This window comes from Narcine bancroftii, chromosome 2, assembly GCF_036971445.1.
Source record: "Narcine bancroftii isolate sNarBan1 chromosome 2, sNarBan1.hap1, whole genome shotgun sequence".
Taxonomy (NCBI): domain Eukaryota; kingdom Metazoa; phylum Chordata; class Chondrichthyes; order Torpediniformes; family Narcinidae; genus Narcine; species Narcine bancroftii.
The window spans coordinates 163,265,226-163,282,271 of NC_091470.1; the positions used below are offsets into that span (position 1 = coordinate 163,265,226).

General features: G+C 45.3%; 2 long non-coding RNA genes across 3 annotated transcripts in view; one reads left to right on the forward strand and one right to left on the reverse strand.

The window, feature by feature from the left end:
• Nucleotides 1-3,448: 3,448 nt before the first annotated feature.
• Nucleotides 3,449-17,046, reverse strand: part of LOC138752502 (uncharacterized) — a 148,794-nt gene continuing 135,196 nt past the window's right edge. The window contains exons 4-5 of one of the 2 annotated variants that reach the window (XR_011350701.1): nucleotides 7,518-7,859; nucleotides 3,464-3,538 (exon numbers count right to left, since the gene is read on the reverse strand). This is a non-coding gene — a long non-coding RNA (uncharacterized lncRNA). Of the gene's footprint in view, nucleotides 3,539-7,517; nucleotides 7,860-17,046 lie in introns of both variants that reach the window. The other variant, XR_011350703.1, reaches the window with a different exon arrangement.
• LOC138752501 (uncharacterized) overlaps nucleotides 11,644-17,046 on the forward strand; it is a 57,761-nt gene continuing 52,358 nt past the window's right edge. The window contains exon 1 of the long non-coding RNA XR_011350699.1: nucleotides 11,644-11,704. This is a non-coding gene — a long non-coding RNA (uncharacterized lncRNA). The remainder of the gene's footprint in view (nucleotides 11,705-17,046) is intronic.

Sequence of the window (17,046 nt, forward strand, 5' to 3'; positions counted from 1 at the left end):
AACTCTGACATCAAAAGGAGCTTAGCCATGCTGAAAGATTCATAAAATTGCTGGCACTGTTATGAAATAGAAAACATGAAATAACAATGCATGTGTTATTTATACAATAGGTTAGTGTGCCATTGAGTTTTGAACATAGAAGCACCTTTAGTCCACGATTTGCATGCGGACCATTGAGTACCTATCCACAGCAACTACTTCCACTTAGCCAACTGATTTTGAAATGAAACGAGAAATTGCAAGTTGGGCATCACCTGCAGAAAGAGAAAAATGGAGTTCTCAATTCACAAAGGCTGTTCATTGGAACCGCCTATTGACCATTCATTGCAACAGCCCATTGACCATTCATTGGAACAGCCCATTGACCATTCATTGGAACAGTCCATTGACCATTCATTAGAATAGACATTGACCATTCATTGGAACAGTCCATTGACCATTCATTGGAACAGCCCATTGACCACTCATTGGAACAGTCCATTGACCATTCATTGGAACAGCCAATTGATCATTCATTGGAACAGCCCATTGATCATTCATTAGAACAGCCCATTGACCATTCATTGTAACAGGCCATTGACCATTCATTAGAATAGACATTGTCCATTAATTGGAACAGTCCATTGACCATTCATTGGAACAGTCCATTGACCATTCATTGGAACAGCCCATTGACCATTCATTGGAACAGCCCATTGACCATTCATTAGAATTGACATTGACCATTCATTGGAACAGTCCATTGACCATTCATTGCAATAGACATTGTCCATTAATTAGAACAGTCCATTGACCATTCATTGGAACAGTCCATTGACCATTCATTGGAACAGCCCATTGACCATTCATTGGAACAGTCCATTGACCATTCATTGGAGCAGCCCATTGACCATTCATTGGAACAGCCCATTGACCATTCATTAGAACAGCCCATTGACGATTCATTGGAATAGACATTGACCATTCATTGGAACAGCCCATTGACCATTCATTGGAACAGCCCATTGACCATTCATTAGAACAGCCCATTGACGATTCATTGGAATAGACATTGACCATTCATTGGAACAGGATATTGTTGGAGTTTTAATGCGTTCCAGGAAGTTGAGAAAAGGGGAAAGAGGGAACAACAGAAAAAAGAGGAATGGCTTGTGGAATTCAGTAAATTGCAAAAAGGGACAGTGTTAAAAGAGAGAGACAGGGGAAGGTAATGATGAGACAAGCAAAGAGACAAATAATGGTTCTCGAGGTGAAAATGTTGGATGTGGTGTTGAGCCAGTAAGGCTGTGAGATGCCAGATCCGAAGCTGAAATGCCATTTCTTCAGCTTACTGTATGTTGAGTTTCATCAACACAAGTGTCCAATGACAGAGTACAGGTGGGTGACGAACATTTGTCCCAAGAGGAATGGAAAATAAAGAATTACTCCCGTGATCCCCTTCAATTTCGTTAAAACAATGAAAAGTGATGAAGTGTTGTCCAGGTTATAGGATCGTGCTTTCTGTTATTATTCGCAGTAAAATGTTACATTCAGCTGCCCTGGGACCTTTTTTATCTACTTTAGCATTGAGAATGATTCTGCTTTGAAAAGTCTGTCATCGCCATCTGGTGGGCGTAAATATAGTGCTGGGTGGACGGGCAAAAAATTAAACTGAAGTAAGCATTTGCTAGCCATTCACCGTGGTGTGATGAAGGACTGCGTTCAGTTTGGGAGAGACCCTTCCATTGGACTGAAGCAAGTGAAGATGGCAAGACCAGATCAGGATAGTTTGCTGTTGAAATCAGAATGTGAACATGCACAGTGAATTATTGCCACTTCATTCAATTTCCCACGCCATCTAGATTGAATTTTAAATTAAAGTCAAAGATCCTTGGAGAGATAGACCACGGGAATAGGTCATTTGGTCTATTGAGACCACCGTGAGCATAAACACTCATCGTTACACTAATCCTCACTACATCCATTTCATTCCACATCCCCATCTCCCCAGGCCTAACTTGACTGAGAATAATTTGCAATCGTGTCCATGCAAATTTCAATGGTGGTCAATGATGTCAAGAGAGTTGTGTGAAAGCATTTGTAAAAGCATCAGAGCAGTGGTCTGCTGACAGATCTCCAAGGTGAAACGTTAACTGTATTTCTCTTTCCACACTTGGTGACTGATCTGCTGAGAGTTTTTACAATTTGTTTTTACATCAGATTTCTAGTATCTTTTTTTTAAAAATTATATATGCAGTGATCCAGCTGGAGTGTGAAATCTGTATCTGCTGCCACATGCTAAGACAATGGTTCAGTAGAACCATTATGAAACATCTTACGTTCCACGAGGAATACTCGCTTATCCCTTAGAGGTGGTGATCAAAATGAGACGTACTTACACCACATTCCCATTGAGTTTGAACCTCTCTTGCTATCACTTCTCAGCTTTTGTCTCTTCTGCTCTCCCATCTGGGTCCACCTAGGAGCTCTTACCCATTAGCTGTGTTCCTCCCCCTGTCCCTTCTTCCATCCTCCCCCCTCTCTCCCCACCTTTTGATTCTGGAATCTGCCTGCTTTTGCTTACACCTATCTAAGGGTCCAGGCCCGAAATTTTGATGACCCTTTACTACCGATGGATGATAAGTTTCTCCAGCTCATTGTGTATTCAATTCAATCCCAGCAACTGCTAATTTTTGTTTATGTAACTCCTTAGGGGCAATGAAATACTTCTAAACTAGAACTATTACCATGATCTAGGAAATGAGAAGTCAATTTGCATTCAGAAATAACCTGAGCCTCAATGTTGTCAAGATGAAAAAGATGATTGTGGAATTCTGGAGGACCAGGAATGACCACCCTCCATGACACATCAATAACTCTGTAGCGAAGAGAGTAGAGTCTACCAAGTTCCTTGGTGTCCACTTAACTAATACCTTTCGTAGACGCACAACATCTCCTCACTTGTCAGGAAGGTGCAACAGCGACTGGACTTGCTGAGAAAACTGTGCAGTTCCTCATAAAAAACTCCTTGCCCAACATCTTGGGAATTCATGTTAATCTTCTACAGGACCTCTAATGAAAGTGTCCTGGCCGACACCGTCAAAGTGTAGTATGGTTGCAGCAGAGAAATGGATCGGAGGTCAATCCACAAGACCATAAGTGTGGCAGAGAGAATCACTGGCATCTCCTTCCCACCCCCCCCCCCCCCCCACCCCCGCGTGATCAACTGGGATCATTGAAGAGGGCGTGCAAAATCATTGATAACTACTATGTCCACACCATCTTCAGCTGCTTCCACCGGGAAAGAGATCCAGGAGGATCAGAGCCAGCAAAACCAGGCTGAGGAACAGCTTCTTCCCACGGACAGAGAAAATGCCGAATGGCCAACTGACCCTCCGCAGTTCTCATATTGTACTTGTGCAATTAGATGACAATAAACTTGAAACTTCACTAAACAGTGATGTGAAAATGGCCATTTTATTTGCTTTAGATATGTCGGTTGAAGAAAAGTTGAAGCTGAGCATTGCAAATAACTTCCTGTGGGATTTTTCATGTCCACCTGAGAAAACAAATGGAACCTTGGATTAATACCTCCTCTGAAGTATGGTTGCTGGGAAGATATGCATGGGATTGCACTTGAAAATGATCTTCAGCCATCTCCAATTCTCATAATATCATTCCCTCCCATCTGTCACCCTGCTTTTAGAAACACAAGAGAGTCTTCTCCACATCTTACCTCAGTTCAACCACCTTTATGCCTTGTGTTTTTTTTTGTATTTTTTGGACATACAGCATGCTAACCTGCCATTTTGGCCCACAAGTCCATGCCACCCAATTTACACCCCATTAACCTACACCCCCAGTACAACAAGGTAACCTGCCATTTTGGCCCACAAGTCCGTGCCACCCAATTTGCACCCCATTAACCTACACCCCCAGTACAACAAGGTAACCTGCCATTTTGGGCCACAAGTCCGTGCCACCCAATTTACACCCCATTAATCTACACCCCCAATACAACACAGTAACAGTCCATTTTGGCCCACAAGTCTATGCCACCCAATTTACACTCCATTAACCTACACTCTCAGTCCAACACGGTATCACACCATTTTGACCCACAAGTCCATGCCACCCAATTTACACTCCATTAACTTACATTCCCAGTACCACACAGTAACAGGCCAATTTGGCCCACAAATCTGTGCCACCCAATTTACATCCCATTAACCTATACCCACAGTATTTGGGATGAGACCGGAGTCCCCAGAGAAACCCACACAGACACTGGGAGAATGTTCAAACTCCTTACAGACAGTGCGGGATTCAAACCTCGGTCTGTTCCCAATCACTGGCGCTGTAAAGGCGTGCTAACTTACACCAACCATGCCACCTGTTTATGGTGTTCTCTTGTGATTATTCCACAGCTAAAAGAGAATAAAACATGGACGGAAATGTCACTGGGACGTCACAGTTGAGTCAATATAAAATTGCAATGGAATTCAACCATCCCTCTGTAGCTTCTGAAAGACTTGTTTTGACCTTGTGGTCAATGTTGGATTGTGGTGCAAAACTAGGATTACTTTCAATTACTGATCTCTAGGCTGTGGTAAGTCCTCTAAAGGTGATTGAATATTATCTTTGTGCTGTGGGTGAGGTCCATTATGGTGCTGGGCTGCTTTCTTCAACGTCGAACACAGAATATTACAGCACACTACAGGCTCTTCAGCCCACAATGAAATGCCGATCCATATACAGCTTGCAAAAAAAACTAAACCCTCCCTACCTCCTAACCCTCTATCATCTTTCATCCATGTGCCTATCTAAGAGTCTCTTAAATGCCCCTATTGTACCACCCTTCTCCACCATCCCTGGCAATGTATTCCAGGCACCCACAACTTTCTGGGTAAAAAAAAACTTAACGTCTCCCCCAAACTTTCCTCTCTTAATTTTGTACAGATATTCCCTGGTGTTTTCTACTCCAACCTTGGGAGCAAGGTGCCAGCTGTCTACCTTATCTATGCTCTGCTAACCTTGCCTCAGAAGTCATGTTTTCCAATCCCGGCAACATCCTGGTAAGTCTCCTGAGCTTCCACAACCTGTAATGAGGTGACCAAAAATGAACACAATATTCTAAGAGTGGTTTCACCAGATTTTATAGAGCAGCAACATTACCTCATGACTCCTGAACTCAATCCCCTGTCTAACAACGCCCTGAATACCGCAGGCCTTCTTAATTATCCTATCAGCCTTGAGATATTCCGCCCAACTCTGAGTCCTGTCTATATCCTGTTGTAACCTACAAAACTATCCACAACACCTCCAAATTTCGTATCATCTGCAGACTTACTGACCCATCTTTCTGCATCTTCATCCAGGGAATGAAACAAACTATCCAGGCAGGAAGTTCCATTAAAACATTTTCTTAATATTCTGGGAAACTATTAGCAGAATCCAAACAAATGCAGCTATTTAATTTGGCAATGCAGAGCCTATTCAACCCAATGCTTTGCTCTCTTCAATCCCACACGTAGTTTATTGCCGGCAAGTGCTTGAATTGTAGGCAGGATGCGACACTTGCTGGAAAATGTCACACAGGGAGGACTGGGTAGGGGCAGTAAAACTGTCACACTGCCATGGTTATGTTTTTTCTGAGTGTCGCGTTCAGGGCATGTTAGCTAGGGGATGCTTCATCCCGAATTTAACCCTTGCTCTATCTGCCCTGGGAGTGTTTGATGGTGCGCTTGTGGACTCTACCTGAAAAAAAATGTTCCACTTATCAGTTCAACTTTGATGAGCACAGCTGATATCTGATTACGTGGAGGAAATATTTTAACCCAGCAGAATTGGATTTCCTTCTTAACCTTGACTGTGCAGAGAACAAGTTTATTCAGGCAGATAAGTAAGGTTTATATTGGTGATTAAAAGCGTGTCCATCATGTAATGGTTGCTCCCATGATGTGACCAGATCAGTCATTACTCTTTTGGTATCCAGTTACTGAATAAACAGCCACTGGCAATCATTTCTGGCCCAAAGTCTCATTTAAAGATATTAGATCTTTTTGTTTTTTTTTAAATCCTGCGTTAAAATTTGACAAGATATTGAAGTGAAATATTTTAGATTGGATGGAAGAAAAGTTTTCTTTGTAAATTAAGAAAGGAAGAGGTCGTTTAAAACAATGAATTTTAATTAAGTTGTTGTGGCAATTAATTTGTCTGCTTAAAAACTGGCAAAAATATTCCTTATAATTGAGCAACTTTTTTATTAAAGTAGCAAATCACTTTTGAAGTCAGAAAGGGATACCAAAACTTTTAAAAACATTTTATTAATGATGAAAAACCAGGAATTTAATACATTTCCTGACCATTATTTCTATTAAAATGAATGGAAATAAGGATGAGGGAGGTTAAACAGTTTGGGACCTGTGTTGCCCATGTTGTACTTCCCCCACCACCCCACCCACCTCTTCCCCAATCAGGAAGGAAGGAAAAAGAAAGAAAGAAATCATCGCAAAGCCAATGGGAATCAAAGGTCTATTTAAACTGCATTCTTTTCCAAGGGTCTCCCTTCAGTCATCTGGTTTATCTCTCCCCCTCTACTTCCAATCCAACCATTCAGTTGACCTGTCACACACTCTAGAGTGCAACATTTTTTGAACCAAACCAGTTGCTTTAATAAAATGCAAATCATTTACTAATTGTTAAATTAAATTCCCTGGCATTAAGTTAGTTAACCCAATTGTGATATTCAGGTGGCCAATTGTATTTTTTTTTTAATTTTAAATTTAGACAGACAGCACAGTAACAGGCCATTCAGCCCACGGGTCTGTGTCATCCAATTTACACCCAATTAACCTACACCCCCCCTGGTTCATTGTTTTTTTTTAATGGTGGGAGGAAACCTGAGCCCTTGTGGAAAACCCACACAGACACGGGAAGAACGTGTCTTACAGACAGCGTGGGACTTGAACCCAGGTCCCAATCGCTGGAGTTGTAACAACATGGCAGTAACCATGGCATTTAACATGTTACATTCCTTGACTATTTTCAGTGGGTTAATTCCTCCCTTAAATTACTATGTAGTGGAATGTTACATGGGGAAAAGGAGCACTCAACCAATGTTAAAGCCTTTGCATTGTCCACAGGATAATCACAGATGGGGAATCAGTGGTGGGACTGGGATAGAAAATTTGGGACTCACACATTTGCGAAGGAGTCCAGAAATTTCTAGTGTATAGTGGATAAATGCCAACTGTTCTATCATGAATTGTCTGCAAAACCTCAACAAAATAGCAGCCAACAAATTATCCCAACAAAAAAATAAAATTGGAACGTTCTGCCCTCCTCTCTCTCCTCACCAATCCCAACAAAAAATAAATCTCCCTCACAGCCCACGTGCCCCTCAGTTGCATTGCATACCTGCTGTATCTCCTTCTATTCGAACCTTTAATTATATGAAAATCAAAAGTGATGGAAATAATGTTCTTTCAATGTTTAGAAAGGGACAAACCAAAATAGTTCTAGAGGTTTGAATGTACCTGGGTGTCAGCATCTCTGAAGACCTATCCTGGGATCTCCATGTTGATGCAATTCTGAAGAAGGCATGCTACCAAGTATATTTCATTAGGAACATGAGGAGATTTGGTAGGTCACTAAAGACTTGCAAATTTCTACAGATGTACCGTGGAGAGCATTCCGATTGGTTGCATCACTGTCTGGTGTGGAGGTGCCAATGCACAGGACAGGAAAAGGCTATGGAGAGTTGACAACTCAGTCAGTGCCATCATGGGCATTAATCTTCACCTCATTAAGGACACCTTTAAGAGGCTGTCCCTCAAGAAAGCAGCTTCCATCATCAAGGACCCTTTTCTCACTGTTACCTACAGGAAGGAAATACAGGAGCCTGAAGACACACATGCAACACAACAAAAACAAATTTTTCTACTTTGCCATCAGATTTCTGAATGGACAATAAATCTATGGACACTCCCTCATCTTTTCTCTTTTTTTGCACTAGTTATTTATTTTAAAAAAAATTAAATTAAGTTTTAGATTAATTTAATTTTAATTTAATTTAGACATAGAGACCATTCCGGCCCACGAGTCCACCCAAGTTACACCAAATTAATCTACAGCCCCCGGTATGTTTCAAAGGAAATTGGAGCCCCCATGGAAAACCCTCTCAGACACGGGGAGAACATGCAAAATCCTGACAAGGCAGCGTGGGATTCGAACCCCAGTCCCGATCGCTGGCACTGTAAAGGCGTTACAATATCCGCTTCACCAACAGCGCTGCCCTTTTAAATTTTGTATTTACGGAATTGTCATTTATTGTAATTTTGGACCTTATTCCTTATAATTTTGCTACCGTCAAATAACACATTTCAAGACTATAAACCTGATTCGGTCTCTGATTCTAATTCTGAAGAACAGCATTTGATGACCCCGGGAGATTGAGAATCTGATTACGTGGTTGTAGAGCTCGTCGAAAGAATCAAAGACTTGTTGATCCAAACCAAGGCTTTTATTAGCAAAACACAGGAGCTCTTCACAGGTGGCCAACCAGTCCGGAATGATCCGACCTGGCTAGGGACACAACCCTTTAAGGCCCAGACAGTAGGCGTGGCTAAGCTCTCAGCCAATCGCTGTAAGCACAGTCTAGATACTGTAACTATATACACTATATACATTGGTGATAGATCTGTACTATCACATTCACCCCTTCTTGGAGAAATGACCCTGGAAAAAAAAACAAAAAAACGAGGGAGAGAATGAAAGGAAGGGGTAGGTTAAGGACTGTAGCAGTCAGGGGGTCTGACCATCCAGCGTGACCGCCGTGGTGCCAGGATTGGGGTTGCCGGAGTGGTGTCACCAGCGGGCTCATCGGGTGCGACCGCTCCTTCGCTCAATTCCCCAGTCGTGTTGTTGGCAGGGTGGCCCGGGTCGTTGGGGTACTGTTGGTCCTTCTGTTGCGGCACGGGGCCTGGAGAATAAAGAGTTGGGGAAGATTGGATTGGGGGGTTTACTGGGTCTACCGCGTCCTGAGCTAGGTCCCGCACCGAAACAGTGTCCTCCCGCCCATCTGGGAACTCAACGTAGGCGTAATGCGGGTTCGCGTGGAGTAGAGTCACTCAGTCGACCAAGGGGGTTGTTCTTTGAGTGCCAGACATGACGTCGCAAAAGGACAGGGCCAGGGACAGTGAGCCATGCCGGTACAATGGTTCATGATTTGGATTTCCTCGGGAAAAGGAACATCCTTTCATGGGGGGTGGCATTTGTTGCGGAACATAGGAGGGAGCAGATGGAGTATAAGGCACTAGTGAGAACCTCCTGCCAATGTGAGGTGGGGAGACCTTTAGTCTGGAGAGCTAGTGTAACCGCTCTCCATATGGTGGCATTCTCCCTCTCGACCTGGCTGTTACCGCGTGGGTTATAGCTGGTGGTCCTGCTTGAAGCGATACCACACTCCAGAAGGTACTGTTGCAGCTCTGCGCTCATGAATGAGGACTCCCTATAATTGTGGATGGAATTGGGGTACCTGAAAATGGCGAAAATACTGTGAAGGGCCTGTATCACTGAGGTGGCAGAGGTGTCTGGGCAGGGCACAGCGAACGGGAAGCGGGAGTACTCGTCGATAGCCGTAAGGATGTAGTTATTACAGTTGGTCGACGGTAGGGGCCCCTTAAAGTCTATGCTAAGACGCTCGAAGGGGCGGGTAGCTTTGATAACGTGGGAGTTATCCAGACGGAAGAAGTGGGGCTTGCATTCAGCGCACACTGAACAGGCTTGGGTCATGGAGCGGATCTCCTCAACTGTGCAGGGTAGGTTGCGTGCCTTCACAAAGTGGGCAAACCTAGTGACTCCTGGATGACAGAACGCCTCATGGAGTTTCTGTAGTCTGTCCATCTGTATGCTGGTGCACGTCCCCCTGGAGAGCGTGTCAGGTGGGTCGTTGAGCTTACCAGGCCGGTACAGGATGTCATAGTTAAAGGTGGAGAGTTCGATTCTCCATCTGGCGATTTTGTCGTTTTTTATCTTACCACGCTGGGTGTTGCTGAACATGAAGGAGACCGCACGTTGATCAGTCAACAGTGTAAAGCACCTCCCAGCGAGGTAATGTCTCCAACGACGCACCGCTTCAACTATGGCCTGGGCCTCCTTCTCGATTGAGGAGTGTCTACTCTCTGGACCTTGGAGGGTTCAAGGTGGCTGCCAGGGTGAAGTCAGATGCATCGCTCTTGACTTGAAACGGGACAGACTCATCGATCGCGAGCAGCGTCGCAGCGGCGATGTCGGATTTGATTCAATCGAAAGCCGCTCTGGCTTCAGTCGAGAGGGGAAAGGAGGTGGTCTTGATAAGAGGACGCGCCTTGTCGGTGTAGTGTGGAACCCATTGGGCGTAATATGAGAAAAGGCCCAGGCAGCGTTTCAGCGTTTTCTGGGTATGGGGGTGGGGGGGGTAAGTCCATTAGGGGATGCATGCGGTCAGGATCTGGCATGACTATCCCGTTCTCCACCACGCAACCTAGAATCGCGAGTCGTGTGGTCCGGAAGACACACTTGTCCAAATTATAAGTCAGGTTCAGCCGACGGGCAGTTTAAAGAAATTTGTCTATGTTGGCGTCATGTTCCTGCGTGTCGTGGCCGCAGATGGTGATATTGTCCAGATACGGGAAGGTAGCGGTTAGCCCGTTCTGGTCCACCATCCGGTCCATTTTCCGCTGGAAGATCGCAACACCATTCGTGACCCCGAATGGTACCCTGAGAAATTGATACAGTCGCCCATTCGCTTCGAAGGCCGCGAATGGTAGGTCCTCACAGCGGATCGGGAGCTGGTGGTAGGCTGAACGTAGGTCAATGGTGGAGAATATGTGGTATTGGGCGATCTGGTTCACCACATCCGTGAAGCGTGGCAGGGGGTATGCATCCAGGAGTGTGAAGTGGTTAATGGTCTGGCTATAGTCGAACACCATCCGTAGCTTTTTCCCGTTCTTGACAACCACCACCTGGGCTCTCCAGGGACTTGAACTGGGTTCGATGATGCCCTCATCCAGCAATCTATGCACCTCACTCCTAATGAATTGCCTGTTTTCATAACTATATTGCCGACTTTTGGCGGCCACAGGCTTCCAGCCAGGGGTAAGGTTTGTGAAGAGTGCTGGCGGGGCACGAGGGCGGGTTGCTCAGGTGCTTCAGGGGTGGGGCAATGGCAGACCAAGAGTGGGGGCTTGGGGTCCCCCAAAGTGTAGGAACACCATTCGGAACTGACACTGAAAGTCTAATCCCAGCAACACTGGGGCGCACAATTGGGGAAGGACGAATAATTTGAAGTGGGTGACCGTTACACCCTGTACTTCCAGCGTGGCGATGCAATACCCCTTTATCCCGGTCGAGTGCGACCGCTAATGAGATCCTCTGGGTAGCGGGGATAATGTCAAGTCCCCAACGGAGGGCCAGATCTGGCCAGATAAAACTGTCAGTTGACCCAGAGTCAAATAAGCAATTGGTGTAGTGTCCATGCACTTTAATCAGTTCCATTGCTTTAGTGAGGGGATGAGAGCATTGCTGGTTTAGTGTTATAGAAGCAGCCACTGATCCAGTTGACAGGGGAGTTCCGTGTGATGACCTCACACAATGGGATGACATCATAGACATAGTCAGTGCTGGAGGAGCAGGTTGGAGGACCTCCCGGAAGTGCTGTTGTGGCGGCGTCGGCGGATGAAAGGTAAGTAGTGGGATGGACGCTAGGGTGAGTACCTGGTTGGCCGCGGCGGGTCCCCAGTCGATCGTGGTGCCGCATCGGCGGCGGCGTTGGCAGCGGCAGATGGGGAGCGGGCAGCAGCAGCAGTAGCGTCGGCCCCGGGGGTGTCTGTGCCGGCAGCAGCAGCAGCGGTTGCCATGGTCTGGACCGAGGCCGGGTCGAGTGTTCCGCACGGGGGCAAGAGGCGGGCCAACACCATGGTTACGAGGGTGGGCTACCCCTTCCGGGTTTGGCATCTCCGTGACGTCAGGCGTTGCCGCGCAGGGGAGCCCTCGCTCTCATTGGATGAGAGCTCTGGGGAAGAAGAGTTTGAATGGGATAGTGGTGGTTGGGCTTCACACGCTGGCGGCCAATTTAGACCTACAGACTGCAGCAAAGTGACCTTTTTAAGGCACTTCTGGCACCTGGCTTTTCTTGCTGGGCACTGGGACCTGCTGTGCTTGTCCCTCCCGCAGAAATAACATTTTGGGTTCGCAGGGGGCAGTGTAGCAGCAGCCGACAGGCCGTCAGTATATCGGTGGGTGGTAGGGTAGAAGGGCACTCTACTCACACCAGAACGAGGGGTCCAGTCCCTAGAGAACTCGTTGGACTTTAAGGCTGCATCCTCCATTGTGATTGCAATCCGGGCCACATCCTCTAGTTTTTCTACCCCTTGCTCGAGCAAGCGCAGCCTCACTTCGTTCGATCGGAGCCCGGCCACATAGGCATCCCAGACGAGGTCGCTCGTGATCTCGGCAGCAGTTTTGTCCACACAGTTACGGTCCTTGCCCAATGCCTTTAATACTTGTAAATATGCCCTGCTGGACTCGCCGGGCTGTTGCTTCCACGACGTAAGCACGAGCCAGGCATGAACTCTGTTCACCGGTTGATCATACAGTTCTTTCAGTACCTTTGTGGCTGCAGTGTAAGTGGTCTCATCCTGGATGTTCTCGTAGACTCTCAAGGACGCCATAGAGAGCAATGCTGTTAGATGCTGGTTATCCTCCTCTACCTGAATGAATCTCAGGAAGCTTTCAAAGTTCAACAGCCAGAACTTAAAGGCTTTGAAGGCTGTAGCTGACTGTGGGTCGATGTCAAGTTTTTCTGGCCGAGTCAAATGCTCCATCCCTTTGAAAAAAAATTCTTTTTTCTTTTTGTTAATAAAATTGTAGAGCTCGTCGAAAGAATCAAAGACTTGTTGATCCAAACCAAGGCTTTTATTAGCAAAAGACAGGAGCTCTTCACAGGTGACCAACAAGTCCGGAATGATCCGACCTGGCTAGGGACACAACCCTTTAAGGCCCAGACAGTAGGCGTGGCTAAGTTCTCAGCCAATCGCTGTAAGCACAGTCTAGGTACTGTAACTATATACACTATATACATTGGTGATAGATCTGTACTATCACATTAGTGTCACAGCAACAAGCTTCCCTTCAACATCAGTAACACAAAGGAACTTATTGTGGTGTTCAGGAAGGAGACTATACACCTGTCTTTGTTGATGGGACAGAGATGAAGAGGGATGTACATTCAGGTTCCTCATAGTCCACATATCGGAGGACCTCTCCTGGAGCCAGCAAGTTGAAGCATTTATATAGAAGTCAGAACAATACTTCCATTTTCTAAGTTGGCTGAGGAGATTTGGCATAGCTAGACTGTGAAAAATATACTGTCTGACTGCATTTGGGCCTGGTTTGGAAACTCGAGTGCCCAGAAATGGGCTGCAGAATGTGGCAAACCTAGTCAGGTCCGTTACAGGCACCGATGTTCCATCCACTGAAAACATCCATGTGAGATTCTGCCATTATCATTAATGATTCCCATCACCTGGTCACAACCTCTTTTCACTGGTGTCTTCAGCCAGAAGGTACAGAAGCCTGATGTTCTGTTCAAGAACAGATTTTATCCAACAGCTATCAGGCTCTTGAACACCCCTGTACTACTCTAACCCTCACCATCATGTAGTTAAAAAAAAGAGATGCTGGAGGAACAAAACCAGTCTTGCAGCAACCTTAGGAGGTAAAGATATATTACTGGACTGGGCCCTGGCTCAAGGTACCTTGAAGAAGGGCTCTGACCCGAAACGTCAGGAATAATCTTTACCTCCTATGGATGCTGTGGGACCGACTGAGTTCCTCCAGCATTTCATCGTGTTTTTTCTACAATCTCAGCATCTACTGTCTTATGTTTATTACTTCTAACCATAATATACTCTGGGACCACCAAAAAAAGCTTGTGTGTTTGACTGAAACACTGGAGGGAGGGAGCAATGTGATGACAGACGAAGGAGGTCCATGGCAGGTATGGCACCTGTGACCACCCCCCCCCCCCCCACCACCACAAAGTTCTCAAATGGCAGTTTGTGCCCCCCCACCACCATCGCGGTTACCCTAATGCCCCCCCCCCTCATCAGACTTCTTCTGATGCCAACTCTGCCCCTGATCCATTTCTCTACAGCCACTGTTACCACATCGCGATGCAGCCAGCCAGGACGTTCTCAACAGAGCTCCCATAGTAGGTTGACATAATGGTGGAGGGTAGCTTAGGTCTCAGGGTGTGCAGTCGCTGTGGTGTCATCCTGACAAGTGAGGGGCTGTTGTGTGTCTACAATATGCCGCTAGTTTAAGTGATCTCCATGGAACTTGGTGGTTTCAATTCTCTCCACTTACAAGATTTGTAAGTTCCCACAGGAACTCAGTCGGTCCCACAGCATCCATAGGAGGTAAAGATTATTCCTCTCCATAGGATTGTTGATGTGTAGTAGAGAGCGCGGAGAGTACATGTGTAAAATGTTGTTGGCATTTTAATAAGATTAACATGAATATAAAAAGTTCGTATTTACACCACCAAAGACTTGAGGTTAATGCAGCTAAACTTTCATGTATATTAGAAAAATTAAAAGTGTTCATTCTGCAATGTGTGTACAAGGCTGGGCTGTGTCGCCAGCCATACTCTTCACCAGGAACGCGTTCATGGACTCCTCCCCGCCGCAGATAAACATGGGACAGACGGAGAACAAGAGGAATAAAAGGGCCACTGGAGAATATGGTGAAAGGTTGGACGGCTGTTTACATTTGAACACGTGGCTATGACTTCAGTGTTGAGTGAGTCTTGCACTGTTGGATGAGAAATTTAAGGCCCTATCTACTTGTTCCAGTGCACATTCAAGTAGTTTCTATGGCAACTTTAAAGTGAACTGCCCAATAATCCTCTTTAATAAGTACCATCAAGAAACAATTTCATCTGTTTTGCTGCATTGGAACTTTACTGGGCGTAGAATAACTACTGTAAATGTGCTTGCGGAAAGTGTAATATTAATTCTTCTGAATTAACAATACAATACAAAATGTTGTGGATACAGACCAGGACATTCCCAGGCAAAGCGCTCCCCACTCCCCATCATTGAGAGCATCAACAGGGAGGCTGCCATCGGAGAACGGCAGCAATCATCAAAGATCCACACTACTCAGCACGCTGCTGCCACCAGGAAAGAGGTCAAGACTCGGGAAGAGCTGCTGCCCCTCCAGCATCAGACTCCTCAACGACAAACTCAATCAGAGACTCATTTAAGGACTTTCATTTTATTGATTTTTTTCTCTCTCTCTGTATTGCACAGTTTGTTTCCATTTCTTTATTTCCTTACATGTGTAATTCTTGAGGATAGTTTGTTGCATCCCCAATAAATGGTAATTTTGCCTCCCCGTGGGAAAAAATAACCTCAGGATTGTATGTAAAGTCATGTATGTACTCTGAAAGTAAATCTGAACGTTGAATCTGTTGTTGTTTGGTAAATGATGCATGTTAGAGTTTGCTTTAGCATTGCAATACCCAAGGAAAAAATCTCATCCAGTTGGTGGTCCTTAAATTTGCAGTTGTTTCTAACTCCTGGGCAATGCTTCAGTTGGACATCAGGCTGAGAGATCGGACCTGTTTTAACCAGGTCCTGCTGATGGGCACAACCTTGATAAAAATCATTAGATGGAGGCGGGGAAAGAAAGTGAAGGAACTAGTGTTCCACAATGGAGAGGCAAAGGTCGGACAGAAAAATCTTGTAAATGGCAGAGGGTAAAGGACAAATTGATTTCACCCAGGCCCCTGTTCCTTTGGAACCAACTGCCCAGGATTTTATTGTTTAGAGTAACAGGCCCTTCTGGCCCAAGACTCCTTGCTGCCCAAATACACCCATGTGGCCAATAAACCTACTAATTTCGTACGCCTTGGGAATGTGGGAGGAAATTGATGCAGGTCACAGGAAGGACGTACAAATTCCTTACAGGCAGCTCTGGATTAGAACCTGGGTCGCTGGCACTGTGGCAGCGATGCACCAACCGCTCAAGCACATGAAAGATGGCCAGATAGACGAAATGCAGAATGCTTCCCAACCCCTCCTTAATATGCTCAAGGAAGAGTCAGATATTTCTGAAGATCAGAGAGCTGGAAATAAGCAATTTGAGTCCAGTCAAGTGGTCCCTGGCTTTTCAGTGCAGAGTCTTGCTTGTGGCTTTCACCTGATTATTCTGGAGATAAACTCACAGAAAATCCATAAACACTAAACTATTGAATCACATATTTATTTACACCATAACATTCAGGGCTAATATTAAAATGTAATCACTTGGAAGACACCGTAACCTCTTGCAAACCTTCAGAACCACAAAGGAAAAACATGCCAAAGAGGAATGCGACCGACAATTTTTTAATAAAATTGAGATAAAAAAGATTTTCATTCCTTCTCTGGTGGTTGGGAGTATTTGTGTTTCTTGCATATAAAATGGATCTCCTGAAGTTCAGGGAGTGAATGATTGAACTGTTCTGAGACAGACTGTCCAGCAACAACCCAGAAGTTTGATTCATAGATTACGCTAGCCTAAGCAGATACCACAAAATGGATAAAGGTTAGCAAACAATTCAACATATATTGTGCTCCCGAAACTAATGAAGGTTAAATATAGCAGGCAATCATTCAACTTTACTATACGACATGGAAGACCCATGAAACCTGTGCTGCCCCAATTAACCTACCATGGTAAGAGAATCCAGGACGAGAGGGCAGAATTCAGGATTGAAGAGCTCCCATTTAAAACAGAGGGATTTCTTCGGCCAGAGAGGAGTGAACCTCTGGAATTCTCTTTTAAGGCAGAGATTGATAGGTATCTTAATAGTCAAGGGATCAAAGAATATGGAGGAGAAAGGGTGGAAGTGAGGCTGAGTGGGACAATGGATCAGCACATGATGGAATGGTAGAGTGGACTCGATGAGCTGAATGGCCTACTACTGTTCCTAGATCTTATGGCCTGTGCCAAGCACTTATGTCCTGTCCTTAGATC